This window comes from Sapajus apella, unplaced genomic scaffold, assembly GCF_009761245.1.
Source record: "Sapajus apella isolate SASKATOON/1434 unplaced genomic scaffold, GSC_monkey_1.0 scaffold129, whole genome shotgun sequence".
In the NCBI taxonomy this organism is placed as follows: Eukaryota; Metazoa; Chordata; class Mammalia; order Primates; family Cebidae; genus Sapajus; species Sapajus apella.
Genome location: NW_022437069.1, coordinates 3,996,548 through 4,011,891, shown reverse-complemented (window position 1 = coordinate 4,011,891; position 15,344 = coordinate 3,996,548). Strand labels below are relative to the sequence as shown.

The following is a 15,344-nucleotide window of genomic DNA, read 5'->3' as shown; positions in this document are numbered from 1 at the left end:
CGGCCTATAAACCCTCCTTAAACCTGATTCTTCTTTCTTTATATAGAAACTGATAGCCAAAATGAGATTTTTACTTTATAGCTCAATAGCAACTATCTAAATTACAGAGTATATCATTTTCAGCAATGAAAAAAAAAGGTTCAGTAGCCAGGCACAGTGGCTCATGCCTGTAATCCCAGCACTTTGGGAGGCTGAGGCGGGTGGATTACCTGAGGTCAGGAGTTCGAGACCAGCCTGACCAACATGGTGAAACCCCATCTCTACTAAAAATACAAAAAAATTAGTCGGGCGTGGTGGCAGATGTGTGTAATCCCAGCTACTTGGAAGACTGAGGCAGAAGAATCGCTTGAACCCGGGAGGCAGAGGTTGCAGTGAGCCGAGATCGTGCCATAGCATCAGCCTGGGTGACAAAACAAGACTTTGTCCTCCAGAAAAAGAGAAAAGTTCACTATGGTTTTTTTCAGAACAGTGTTATTAGGATATAATTCACATACCATAAAATCCACCAAATCAAATAAAGTGTGCAGGTCATTAGTTTTAAATATATTTACAGAGTTCTGCAATGGTCACCACTAATGTTCTAATTTCATAACATTGTTACTCCAAAAAGAAACTCCAGACCCATTAGCAGTGTGCGTCCCCCTCACTCTTCCCTCCCCCAGCTCATTAATCTACTTCTGTTCTCTGTGAATCCATAGAGAGATGTGCTGTGTGAGTGTGAAAGTGGCTGTAGATAGCACGTAAATTGCCCGTTCAGAGCTTCATACAAATGGTATCTGTCACACAATATGTGGTCTTTTGTGACTGGCTTCTTTTACTTAGCGTAATATTTTCAAGTTTCAGCCACATTGTGGCATTGATCAGTATTTCTTTTTGTCAAATACTATTCTGTTGTATGAATATACCACATTTGTTTGTGGATTTGGATTGTTTCCATGTTTTGGCTACTGTGAATAATAGTTGTTTACATTTGTGTACACAATTATGTGGACATATGTTTTTATATACCTGGTGGAATTGCTGGGTCATATGGTAATTTCCATTCAGTTGGTTTTAAAAATGTTTTTCTTGAAGGTCTTGAGATTATTTTTCTTTGTGTTTAAAGCTATTAACTTTTATTTATTTATTTATTTATGAGAGGAAGTCTTGCTCTGTTGCCCAAGCCAGAGTGCAATGGCAAGATCTTGGCTCACTGCAACCTCTGCCTCCTGGGTTGAAGCGATTCCCCTGTGTCAGCCTCCTGAGTAGCTGGGATTACAGACATGCATCACCACGCCCAGCTAATTTTTTGTATTTTTAGTAGAGATGGGATCTCACCACATTGACCAGTCTGGTCTCAAACTCCTTACTTCAAGTGATCCACCCAGCTTGGCCTCCCAAAGTACTGGGAATACAGGCATAAGCCACTGCACCCAGTGAGCTGTTAACTTTTAAAACAAAAGTTTGTTTGAGAGAAACAGTGCCCTATGCTTTAGATTCCGTGGTGGTAAAAACAAAAACAAAAACAAAACATAGCTGAAAATCAGGTTAGTGAACTTACTCATACTGCCCCTTTGAAAGTCCATGTTTCTTGGGCTACACTTAACATTTCACTGTTTTTCCTCTTTAGAGGACTAAGTGGTATTTTTTTTCTTGAAGTTACGTGGTTGGTAAATGAAACAGACTATCCCAGATTGTTTTCAGAGCATGAACAGTGATAAACAAGCCTTGTTTTATTGGAGTACTGTGGTATGAAGGTGCTGACTGTTCTAGCCCATCCTTACTACAGATAATTTCATGACTAATGCCTGGGTGGCTACTTATAAAGCAAGCATTATTCTGACAAATGTTGCTTTTACCCCTATGAGAAGAAAAGAGAACACACCCTGCATGGGTACATTTGTCTTTGTTTCCAGAAGCCCCTTAGAAAGGGAAGGAAAAAACTCACATCCTTGAATTGAAATGCCCCTGTTTCTTAGTACTACATTTTAATATTCTAGTGATTAGAGTCATTGAATCCAGGCTGGTACTTGACTCTAGACCCTTCGCTTTCTGATGAGGGATATCTCTATTCTAATGGTGTCTTGTCTGCTATAAAGAAGAAAACAAAACGTGACTTAAAGAAGAGAAAAGGTCTCCTCTCCCAGTCTCTTTCCTCTTCTCATTTTTTCCTCTAGTTTTAAGACGTGAGAGAGTGAATATTCCTCTGGTTGGTCGGCATACCTCATTTTACAGATAAAAGAATAGACCCTTGGAGAATCACATGACTAGCGAAAGGCCAAAGGCAGCTGGAAGAGTTTGATGTTTGATTTCTAACCTAGGACTTATACCACAGGGTAATTCCTCCTTGTCTCTTCACCTGGGCTCTGTGATTGGTAGAGATGCTGTAAGAAGCCAGAGAACCATGTAATTTGTCTCTGCCTGGGAGTTATTATTACCTATGCTTTGTGTCTGCTTCCACCTTGTAGAGTTGGGGAAAGTATATGTTAGTGGGATTTTCAGTTCTTGGGAATTTTCAGGTCTAAATACAGGAAGTTTTTGTGTTCACAGCATTCTTACAAGGATGTGAAATCTGACTAACTCTTCTCCTTGGTGCACTGACAAACTTGCCCTAGTTGCTGTGAATTGAAAGGATAAAACATAGACATAGACTTTAATTTTTCCCATTTAACTCTTCGTATACTATATTCATGTAGGTTTTCACTGGATGGGGAAAGACAGCAGAGGTCTGCAAACATTTTGTAAAAGACAGACTTTGGTAAATGCTTTGTGTGACATACGATCCCTGTCACAATAGTAAGCTTTGCTGTGAGTGTGAAAGCAGCCATAGATAGCACGTAAACGGAGTGTCACTGTGCTTCAATATAACTTTATTATGGACACTGAAATTTGAATTTCATGCGATAGTCACTTGTCATGAAATACTGTTTTGAATTATATTTCCAGTCATTAAAAAAATGTAAAATCTTGGCTGGGTGCAGTGGCTCATGCCTATAATTCTGTCACTTTGGGAGGCTGAGGCAGATGGATCACTTGAGGTCAGGAGTTCGAGACCAGTCTGGCTGACATGGTGAAACCCTGTCTCTACTTAAAAAAAAATTTATATGTGTGTGTGTGTGTGTGTGTGTGTGTGTGTGTGTGTATGTGTGTGTGTGTGTGTATATATATATATATATATATATATATAAAATAGGCCGGGTGCGGTGGCTCACGTCTGTAATAATCCCGGCACTTTGGGAGGCCGAGGCAGGTGGATCATGAGGTGAGGTGTTCAAGACCACCTGGGCAACATAGTGAAACCCTGTCTTTACTAAAAATGCAAAGAATTAGCCGGGCGTGGTAACAGGCACCTGTAATCCCAGCTACTCAGGAAGCAGAGGCAGTAGAATTGCTTGAAGCCAGGAGGCAGAGGATGCAGTGAGCCAAGATCATGCCACTGCCTCCAGCCTGGGCGACAGTGCGAGATTCCATCTCAGGGAAAAAAAAAAAAAAAAAAGCCAGAAATCACTTGAACCCGGAAGGCAGTGGTTGCAGTGAGCCGAGATCACCCCACTGCACTCCAGCCTGAGCGACAGAGTAACACTCTGTCTTAAAAAAGAAGTCTGTTTTTTTCATGGGCTATAAAAAAATAGGTAATACCCCACTGGCAATAGCATGTGAACCCCTGCCTAATAAATACTTGGTGCACCAGTGGAAGAAAAGAAAAAGGAAACAAACAGATTATTTTTTTAAATTGTTTTGTGGTGAAACCTGTGGTTTGTAAGCTACAGGTTGGGAGTGGGGAGTTCAAGTTCTAACTTTCCTTAATAGCCTTTTGACAGCCTCTCTAGGGCTCAGTTTCTTGTCTCTAGTCATTCTTTAACCTTAACCTTCTACAGTCTGCTTTCATGATGAAAAGGGTTAGAGTCTGTGATTATATTTGAGGGTGGAGTGGCATTTGTGTAATATTTAATCTGATCTTTCTGACACATAGCCGGTCTGTGTGCGTGCCTTGGGAATAGGCCAGTCATTGCTTCATTGAATTGTTGAATCATCCTCTCCAAATGTAAAATAGAACAAATTCCTGTATCTTACCCTTTGCTACCAGCTTGAAAACCAGTACTATGGTAAATTTATGGCAGTAAAAGTAAAAAATCTATTTAAATTCTTATGGAAGTCTTGGTTTGTAACCTTCTCTAAACATGTAATTGCTAGAACATAAGAATCTCTGTTGAGCAGCACTACCAGTGATTTAAAGAAAAAATCTGCAGTTGGGTTCTTGTTTTCTTTAGTCCGTTAGTCTGATATCTGTCATACAAACTGAGGAGTAATTTTTTATTCCTTAACCTGTTTGACACATGTATTGTAAATAAATCCTTACTTTAAGGGTCCAGTGCTGGAAATCATGGTTTGTGAAAGGATTAGACAATGTCTGCATTCATTTCTTATGTTCTCAGAGAAAACACATGTATGCGTTAAGTGCTGCAGAGTTCTTGATAGTCTTTATTGGGTGTTTTTTTAACAGAGTCCTGCTCAGTTGCCCAGGCTGGAGTGCAGTGGCACAATCTCGGCCTCCCAGGTTCAAGCCATTCTCTTGCCTCAGCCTTCTGAGTTGCTGGGATTACAGGCGCCCGCCACCATGCCCCGCTAATTTTTGTATTTTTAGTAGAGACAAGGTTTCACCATGTTTACCAGGCTGGTCTTGAATTCCTGACCTCAGGTGATCCACCTGCCTTGGTGTCCCAAAGTGCTGGGATTACAGGCATGAGCCACCGTGCCCAGCCACTGATACTTCTTTATTGGGTTGAAAATGTTCACAACTTTTGAGGCAAAGTTATTACTTTACACATAATGTGGTTTGTTTCCATTGATCATTTTATTATAATTGTGGTTTATTATTGAGTATTGGCCAGAGTTTTAATGCTCACTGCAATTTAATATTCAACATTACCTCCCTTTACATGCTTTACTGGTTTCAAGATATTCACATTACCTTTCATTGTCATCTCTTTTTCCTTAGTGAGTTTATATATATCAAGTACTTAGATCAGAGCCTTGTACACAGTAAATACAGCTTAGCATTATTATTAATTAGTTTAGTAACTTCATATTCCGATATGCTATTCATTCATTTTAGTAACTAGTAGAGTATGGTGGTTCAGACTCAGTTACTGCTTCTTGAACACATGTTATAAAAGCTTCAGGAATAGTTTCTTACATTAATTTGAAGTTGAAAGACTTGGAGTTTGTTTTACTTCTGAGACCCTTGGAATTTGAGAGAACCTTAAAGATTTTCTGTCCAACACCTTTGCTTTATAAGAGAAGAAATGGACTCAGGACATTCAAATGACTTGCTTTGTTTCATAACTGGTTAACTGTCAGCTGGACTAGAACCCAATTTCCATGCTAATAATTTTTCCACTATATTGTTTCCTGAAGAATCATCTGAGGGTATACTTAGGAAGTCCCATTCACTTGGTTTAGGATGGGTTTTTGTTTTTTAAACAACTATCACTGAATGATACTTAGGCATGCTAAAATTCTAAAACCATTGCATTATACTTTCATGCTTTTGGTAATAGTTGGAGAAATTCCTTTAGCCATTTTAAGATGTAAGCTGACACACTTTAAATCTCATATTCTTATTATAATCTGTTTAGTTGCAACTAAATACCATGAAGATGATGTTTCTCCAAAGTGCTCGCTTTTGGTGCAGAAATTATGAAGATTTTTTAGACATACCTTTTATTTCCTAGAGAATGATATGATACTGAGCCAGATGCTGGAGGGAAGCAAGAGATGACGTTGAATACTTAAGTTCAGCAAAGGCAGCCTCTGACACCATTCGTCTTTGTAGTATGCCCCAGTGTACTGCAAACCAATATCATATGTTGTGGGGATCTTTTCTTTTCAAGATAGGGCCAAGTTCACTAGGAAGGACCTTCCCTCCCCAGGGTGTCTGTTCATTGAGGTGTCTCAGTAACAGTTGCTTTTCTAAATGCTCATTGCATAGGCTTCTTAGCCATATGGAACAGTTAATTCTGCAGGGTTCCCATGGTCCTGGCAGTCAGACACTCAAGAACAACTATGTTCAAGGACAACTGTAAAATCCCATTTGTTGAGTATTAGGTTACTGGGAAAATCTCTTTATTTAACACACCTTCCTCAAGAAAGCATTTAAAATCAGAACCATGATCTTTTTTTTTTTTTTAATTATATAGCCAAACATCAAATTAACTGAATTTCCATTGTTAGTAATTTTTACAACAGTATTCATGTTTGTTTCTTCAGGATTATACTAAAGGCAGTGTTGGTATTGGAATATTGCCTGTTAATATCTTCCTGAACTTTGTCCTTTTATTATATTTAGTGAATCACTGTTTTCTTTCTCTTGTCTCAAGGGGGCGAACTTGTATTTCCATCCCTAGTCTAGGAATTTGGTTAAAGCTTTGTTTTGTGTGGCTCTTCACAGCCTTCATGCTCAGCTGCCGTGGGAAAATATGGCAGTCTCTAGGCTGTTTGGTAACTGACCCTTGAACAAACTATAACGCTGCTATTCAAAATGGCTTATACATCCTACCCTGTTATTTAATAGCTGTCAGTTTTTAAAAAGGTCCTTTACAAACGTTTCTGCCATCGTATTTACATAGATAGTTTTATAGTGTGTGTGTGTGTGTGTGTGTGTGTGTGTGTGTGTGTGTGTCACCTAGGAAGAGGCAAATTGGCTTCTTTCTGAGTTGCCAGAAAATCTTATCTGCATACATTTGGCACTTAAGAGAGCCATGCTCTCCCTAAATTATCCCTTTTAGGTCCACCGCTTGGAGCTAGCATCAACCACAGGAAACTTAATTATCAGCTTTTTTCATGTAAATTTTTTGGAGACTGTATCCCTCCTCTGAAATGGAGAGTTTCCAGGAAATTCTCAATGGCTCCTAATACTAATTTTTAATACAATTGCAGAAAAGAAGTACCTTAAAGAACCCCGGACCATAAAGTCACAAGTGGCAAAACTATAAACTTAGTTTAAAACTTTCCATAGATGATGTATGTAACGGTATGATTTAATGATCTAGTTGTACATTTTTAAGTGACCTTAAACAAGTAATTTAATTTCCCTGCTCTCTGTTTCCTCCTTTGTATAATGGCTAATCACTAGCTTCTTCCAGCCCTTAATTTTTGATCGGCGTATGATTCTGAAATGATTACAATAATTTAAAAATATTGTAATCCCAGCACTTTGGGAGGCCGAGGAAGGTGGATCACTTGAGGCCAGGAGTTCGAGACCAGCCTGGTCAACATGGCAAAACCCCATCTCTACTAAAAATCCAAAAAAAAATAGTGGGGCATGGTGGCCTGCCTCTGTAATCCCAGCCGTTTGGGAGGCTATCACAGGAGAACTGCCTGAACCTGGGAGGTGGAGGTTGCAGCAAGCCAAGATTGCACCACTCCCCTCCTGCCTGGGAGACAGAATGAGACTTTGTCTCAAGAAAACAAAACAAAAACAAAACACTTTGAACCAAAAGGACAATCATGAGGGGGTGTGTGTGTGTGTGTGTGTGTGTGTGTGTGTGTGTGAATTTGAGACCGAATCTTGCTATGTTGCACAGGCTGGTCTTGAACTCTTGGGCACAAGGAATCCTCCTCCTGCTTTGGCCTCCCAAGGTGCTGGATTACCGGTATGAACCATCATGAGGGATTTAAAAAAATATATGTCACACATTCTTTAACCACATCTTTAATCACTTTTGTCTTAGGTGTTAATTTTGGGGTCTTAAAATCAATTATACTAGAATCTGCTTTTTTCTTTCATAGAACTGCTGAATCATGGGTCATATTAACATTTTAGAGGGGATGTGTGTCCTATGCCATCCCCTTTTGGGTGAAAATAACCATATCTGAGTCTTATCACTCTTTCCATCTGCTACTTACACTCATTTCTCTTTTGTTGATTCTTACTATATTGACAGCCAATGATAATACCTAAGTATAAGGGAAAGATTATGGAATCCAAAGAATTAAGGTTTTAATCCCAGTTTTGCTAATTATAAGCTGAATAATTTTGATTCGTTTATTTAGAGGCTGTTTCCTCAGCTGTAAATTTGGGATATTGATGCCTATTACAAAAGTTATTTGTATTAACTAAAGTTAGGATAGTTCTAGCCTATAATAGGCATTTTAAAGGCAGTAGATATAATTCTAATCTCATTTTAAGCTAACTCAGAATTATCAGGCCCTTCTTAAGACAGTATGAATGAATGATTTTAGATAATGATTTAGCCTGAAAAGGTTGCCTGACGAGAAGCACCAGAGCCTATGTAGTGTGCAGTCTCTGCTTTGTGGCCAGTAGGACATTTATTCTAAGAGTCTCAGGAGTTTTTTCCCTCATTCCGCCTCTGTGAAAGCCAGAAACTGTGGGAAGCCACAGACTGACTTGTCAGCAGAGAGGCATGGAAAACACATATGTCCATGCATGAGTCCCTTTAAACATTTGTAGCAAAGATTCCAACAGTAAATTATGCTGTTGGAACGTAATTCTTTCCTTCAGGAGATGTACTGTTGTGCATTTCCCAAGCAGAATTGAGCCTTTAATCTGCAAACATCTATTATTTTGTATGCTGAACATTGTAATAGAAACCAGGGATGCCATGGTGAGTAAAATGAATAAAGGATCTCATCCCCCCTCTATTGGGAGAAACAAAGAAATGAACTAGGAGTTGACACCTGGGTCATGGGAACTCAGAGAAGGAATTTTCCATTGTTTAGGCCTATCTACACCACTGTCCCTTCTACTGTTGAATTCTGGTAGGACCATAACATCAGGCATTAAGTGGAATTCTGCTGAAATGTTTCACTCCAAGGATTTTCCCTGTTGACAGTACTGCTTACCTTAAAATAGGGAGTCAGACTTCTCATTCCATTTCCAGAAAATGATGCATGTATCATGATTGTTTTGCTGTGAAACAGTTCCTGTCCCTATTACCCTTGTAGTCAACACAATAGGCTATGTTCCTTCCCAGGAGTCATTAGGTTTCCTTAATGGGATGATGGAAAGGAGGGAAATAGAGCTGTGGCCCTCTTTCCTCATTAGTGCTGAAACCTGGTGCTGTATCTGCTTCACATCAAGCTCAGTGGATTGTTTTTCTCCTTGTCTGGGTCTGTTCTCTCCTCATTGAGTGAGGAAAAGGATTTAAATCCTGGCTTTCCTGACGTGGAACTTTACTGCAATGGTTATTGCAGCTGAACCCATTAAAAGAAGTACTTGAAAGCTGTTAGAAGAAACATTGTTTCAAGATTGGCATATAATATAACATGGACAGTGGGAAAGACTGTGTTCTGTAAGATTTGAAAAAGAAGAGATTTTGTCATTGGCAGGGCACACCGCACCCCACGATCATAATCCCACAGGCTTCTTTGTAGCCATGGGAGGGTCTTAAGTGATACCGGCAGTGGTGAATTCAGGTGATTGACGTTTGCTGCTGATTACCAGAGTTACGGTGTATCTCTACCAACTTTGGTTTTGGTCTCATCTTGGGAGCTATTATGCTTTTAACTGCCTCAGAAGGTGGGAGGTGGCAAGCTAGTCAGTACCTAACAATGCCAAGATTTCTTCCTTTTATTCCTATTGGGAACCTATACTGCTGTATGTCTGTTTCTTGGGATGACTCTTTGGGAAGGAAGAGGTGTTAAATAAAAACAAAATAATGCATACTTTTTATGAATATTCTCTAGGCTGGGTGCAGTGGTTAACCACCTATAATCCCCAGCACTTTGGGAGGCCAAGGTGGGAGGATTGCTTGAGTCTGGTAGTTCAAAACCAGCCTGGGCAACAAAGTGAGACCCCCATCTTTTTATTTAAAAAAAAAAAAAAATTGATATTATCTCTAAATGAGTCGTGTTGGTTTTATTTTTAAAAAAACTCGTAGTCACCCTATTGGTTAGATAATACTAACCATCTATTAGCAGACAAACAGTGCCCCAAAACATGACTAATGTGGGATGTTGCCTTGATCCTTCCTTTTTTAAGGCTGGTTTGTGGGAGCTTGGAGTAGGAAGAAGGGAGGTAGCAAAAAGGACAGAAGATGAAGGAGACCTGTAATGTGGGGTTCGGGGAAGCAAAAGGATAACTAAACATAGGCCTCTTGACAGCATCTGCGACCGACCATGCACCAAAGGCATGGTATGGCAACAGCTGTGTAAAGGCCCAAGATGTTTGATTCTTTCAGCAGTTGTTCCTGTAACTTGTGGGTAGTATACCACCCCAGCATAGAGTGGGAAAGATGAGAGTAACTTAGATTAAAAAAAAAAGGGTGGGGGGGCAAGCTTACTGTTCTTCCTCTGAAAAGCATTTCATCACATGACCAACCAGTTAATGGAGGAAAATGATTGCACAAATCTAAGTAAAAAGTGGGAATTGTTAAATATTTCTAAAAGCAAAGCTTTTACTTTTAGAGATATGCAATTAGGAAATTTCAACAGCTGCCAAGTGGGCCATCTTTAATGTAATAGACAAGACTTTAAATACTGACACCCATTTTCACAGCACAAGTGTTCCTTTAAGAAGTTCTTTTTAATAAACAAATAGTAATTAAAAGATTTAACAAATGCATTACATTAATTTTAAATTTAACAAGATAGTCTTTTAAAGGAATTTATTCCCCCTCCCAGCCCCTAAAAGCCTGTATGTCCTGATGACCACAAGGAATAACTGATCCGAGAAATAACTTGTCTTTGTCAAGGAGATAAAATTCTTCTGCCATGTTTTTACTTTCCATTCCTTAGCATTGTGACCGTGTGTCTTTGTCATGTCACCTTCCCCAGGAGTGAAGACCATTTTGTAATTAAATTGGAACATTCCACTGTAGAACCTATGACAGGTTAATCTTTTTGGCATGGCAGTCAGATAGCTGGAGGTAAAGCCTTATGTGCCGGAACTTCTACTTTGACACCTTTGCTGTATTTCTAAAATACCCGTACTTGGTGACTTCTTAGGCTGAACAAAATTTCTCCTCTTCTTCATGTCTCAGAATTATTGTTATGGGTATCATTTACTATTACGTGTTAAAATGTATATTAATGTGCTCTAATCCTAGTAATAATTGAGGAACTTGCATTGGAAAGAGTTACTCATGTCAGTTTCCCATTTGCCCTGGTTTTTCAAAAATAGAATGAGACTTAATCAGCCATATAGTCCCTTAGGAAGTACCTTTCAGGTAACTTCATTAGAACATAGGTCATCAAAAGTCTTTTCCTAAATAATTATATTTGCCTTTCAGAAAGCCATCTCTGTTTATTGTTCTTGCTGTAATTCCTTTTAATTCATCAGCTTCGTTCATAATGTTACGAAATTGTTTAGACCTAATCTCATATACAACTAAGGGCATTAGCTTTCATACAGTCTCAGTTAGAAAGCTCTCATCTAAGATTCCATCTTTTTCCCCCAAATAAGAAAAGCTTTTCTTTCTCTGAGATAGTAAATTTAACTTAGCACATTCAACTGCCAATTTAGGGAATTTATACTCTGATCTTCTCTTACCTGAATTCTTAGGGCTTTTTTGTTTGTTTGTTTTGTTTTGTTTTTTCCCAACTATTCTTGTATTCCTTATAACCCATCAGTTCTCAAAATTTTTGGTCTTGAGTTCTCTTTACACTTTTAAAAATTATGAAGTGCCCCAGAGCTTTTGTTTATATAGGTTATATGTAGAAATGTTTACTGTATTAGAAATTAAAAGTGAGAAATTTAAAAAAAAATAATTCATTTACAATAATTATTAAAAGTGTATTTTTTAAATATGTGTGTGTGTATATATAATTTTTGAGACAGAGTCTCTCTGTGTCGCCAGGCCGCAGGTTGGAGTGCAGTGGTGCGATCTGGGCTCATTGCAACCTCCGCCTCCCGGCTTCAAGCAGTTCTCCTCCCTCAGCCTCACGAGTAGCTGGGACTACAGGCACATGCCACCATGCCCAGCTAATTTTTTGTATTTTAGTAGAGACGTCCTTTCACTGTGTTGGCCAGGATGGTCTCCATCTCTTGACCTTGTGATTTGCCTGCCTCGGCCTCCCAAAATGCTGGGATTACAGGCATGAGCCACCATGCCCGGCCAAAAATATTTTGTCTACAAAAAAATTAATTTTCTACAAAATTTAGAGGAATGGTATTGTTTTAATTTCTGACTGAATGTAAAATATTTGGATTCTTACATCTTTTATACATTGAACCTATTGTTAATATATTGTTTTGGTTAAAGTATATAAAGTTAAGTTCAGCTAATACAGGTGTATGCTTTCTAAAATAATTGTGATATTCTTTGATACTAGATCAGAATTGACAAATAGGTTCTTAAAAGCTGTTTTCAACGTGGACTCTGAATTCACATCGTTGAACTTTGTGTTCTCTGTCTCACTCTGTCGCCCAGGCTAGAGTGCAGTGGCACAGTCTCTGCCCACTGCAACCTCTGCCTCCCAGGTTCAAGCTGTTCCCGTGCCTCAGCCTCCCAAGTAGCTGAGATTACAGGTCTGTGTCACCACACCAAGCTAATTTTTGTATTTTTAGTAGAGACAAGGTTTCTCCATGTCGGCCAGACTGGTCTCAGTCTCCAGATCTCAGGTAAGCCACCCCGCCTTGGTCTCCCAGAGCGCTGGGATTACTGGCCTGAGGTACTATGCCGGGTCTGGTCTATTTCATAATTTTGGGGTTTTTTTTGTTTTTTGTTTTTTTGGTTTTTTTGAGATGGAGCCTTGCTTTGTCGCTTAGGCTGGAGTGCAGTGGCGCGTAGTCTTGGCTCATTGCAGCCTCCACCTCTTGGGTTCAAGCGATTCCGTTGCCTCTGCCTCCCCAGCAACTGGGATTACAGGTGTGCACCACCACGCCTGACTAGTTTTTATATTTTTAGTAGAGATGGAGTTTCTCCACGTTGGCCAGGCTGGTCTTGAACTCCTGACCTCGTGATCTGCTGGCCTCAGCCTCCCAAACTGCTGGGATTACAGGTGTGAGCCACCACACTCAGCCTATCTCATACTTTCAGTGAATCTTTTACTCATGCATGATTTTGTAAAAGATCGGTCATTTGGAAACTGTTGATTCACTGAGTCAACTCTTCCAAATACAGCTTTTCCAAATGTTGAATATTTCATTCTACAGTATCAGAAACTCAAATTTGTTAGTACTGCTACCAGTCTCATCAGAAATGTCTTTAAGTACTGGTTGATTGGCAGACTCACAGTGACAACTACAGGCTTTCCAGAATTCTCATTTTCATTTGAAAGTCTGAATTTTATCATCAGCTATAAATACTGTCAGTTGTGTCCCTTGAGAAACAGATATACTCAATTCATTTCTAAGAAAATACCCCACTTTCTGAATAACCATCATTTGTCAGTCTTTTTAAGTAAGAGTGTTGTTTTATGTAAAAAGAAGCTAGTTTAGCTCACAAAATAATCATAGAAGTGATTTTTCTCAAGACAGGCATCACATCTCCATAGACAGAAGTATTTTGTGTTTGCTTCCCATTTTGTCACAGAATTTTAAAAAGATGTGTACCCAGAGTATGGCAGTGAAGAATATAATGGCTCCTGATTAATTTTTGTACCCATGTCTTGGTTTGTGCTAAGGCACCATCATTGTAGATGTCAACACAGTAAAAAGGCAAATAACAACTTAACATTTCTATGAAAATAGTTTTGATCACACAGACAACCTGGAAGGGTCTCCTCAAGGTTTTGTAGACCACATTTTGAGAACTACTTGGTCTAGCCCATGTTATAGATTCTTGCTCAGAGTACTTTAAATAGATCCTTGGTTTTTAAATGTCGTTTAAGCTCTGTGATGTGGCATACATGGACTTTATATAATCTGTCTCATAAGATGACTTGTACAGTCCCATCAGTTAAACTATTTGACCCCATGGTCCAGCTGCCAGCCTTGCCAGAACGCCCTTATAAGTTGAAATTTATTGTTGTATTCACTCAACGTATTCTGTGCCTGAAATGCATCTTTGGAGTCCACAGGGGTGCTCTTTCCTTCTTTAAGGCCCTTCTGGAACGTGCGGTGTTGCCCGTGGTGCCCTCTTCGCTCTCTCAGGCCTCCTGTTACACTCTTCTCCCTCCCCCCACTGGAGCAGACCCAGTGGAATTGCGGTGTATTTCCTGTGCCCCTAAGTACTGCACTGGGAGCTCTGCTGCCTCCTGTTAGTGACTCTGCTTCAGCCATGTTTTCATTAACAACTACTTATCACATGTCTCACACATGGCAGGCATTTATAATGTCTGGTGTATGTTGAGTGCCGTGAAAGAAAAAGGAACCCAGGAAGAACATCAGCAAGGCTAATTTCTACTTAGTTGACAGTTTCTTGTGAGTATTGATTGCTTCAGTGAACTGTACGTAAGGGATACAGTATTTACTTCATTTATTCCTCTCCTTCAGGGTGCTGACAGCCTTGAATAGGTCACTTTCTTTTAAAATACCTATTTCCTAATTATATAACAAATATATTTGAAGATTTAAGTTTCGTAAGTTGAGGTTAAAAAGCTGATTTAATCACTGTGGCGCAGGAGTTGCAGCTAAAAATTAGGTGAAGAATAGGAAGGTCCTCATTGATAACCCATTAATATGAGTATTTAGGATTGAACCAAGAGGGGTGATTCATCTTTCTATGTAGAACTTGGATAATTGCCTTAGTAATGAAACAGAACAGATCAAAGCCTTCTTTGTTTTTTTCTTTTTTCTTTTTTCTTTTTTTTTAAAGATGGAGTCTCGCTCTGTCACCCGGGCTGGAGTGCAGTGATGCAATCTCAACTCACGGCAACCTCTGCCTCCTGGGTTCAAGTGATTGTCCTGCCTCAGCCTCCCAAGTCGCTGGGATTACAGGCACCCACCACCATGCCCAGCTAGTTTTTGTATTTTTAGTACAGACGAGATTTCACGGTGTTGGTCAGGCTGGTTTTGAACTCCTTTCCTCAGGTGATCTACCCGCCTCAGCCTCCCAAAATGCTGGGGTTACAGGCATGAGCCACTGTGGCCAGCCTTCATAAGCTTCTTGATATTCATCAGAATGAGAGTTAGTTGCATAGAGCCGTGAGAATTCAGACCTTAGAAAACCCTACTTGTATGAAAAACAGAGATGAGGAAGATTTAGGAAGTTCTTCTGAACAATAACCATATGCTGAGTTCTTTTGAGTACCACTGATGCTTACTGTAACGTATTCATAGGGCAGGTATAAGAGAGACATTAATAATCTATAGACGGCTAGTTGGAGGGACAGTTTCTATGTTTCCTACTCAGTGCTGCACTAAGAGCTCATGAGTGCCCCAATAATTTATGCTTTGAATCCCCATGGATTACCTAATTTCCTAGATAAACTGTTCCTGACAGTGCTGTGCAAGCTTCTGA

General features: G+C 39.5%; 1 protein-coding gene across 14 annotated transcripts in view; it reads left to right on the top strand.

Annotated features, from left to right (window-relative positions):
* Positions 1-15,344, top strand: part of AKAP13 (A-kinase anchoring protein 13) — a 346,439-nt gene that overhangs the window by 191,822 nt on the left and 139,273 nt on the right. The gene's annotated exons all lie outside the window — the stretch shown is intronic.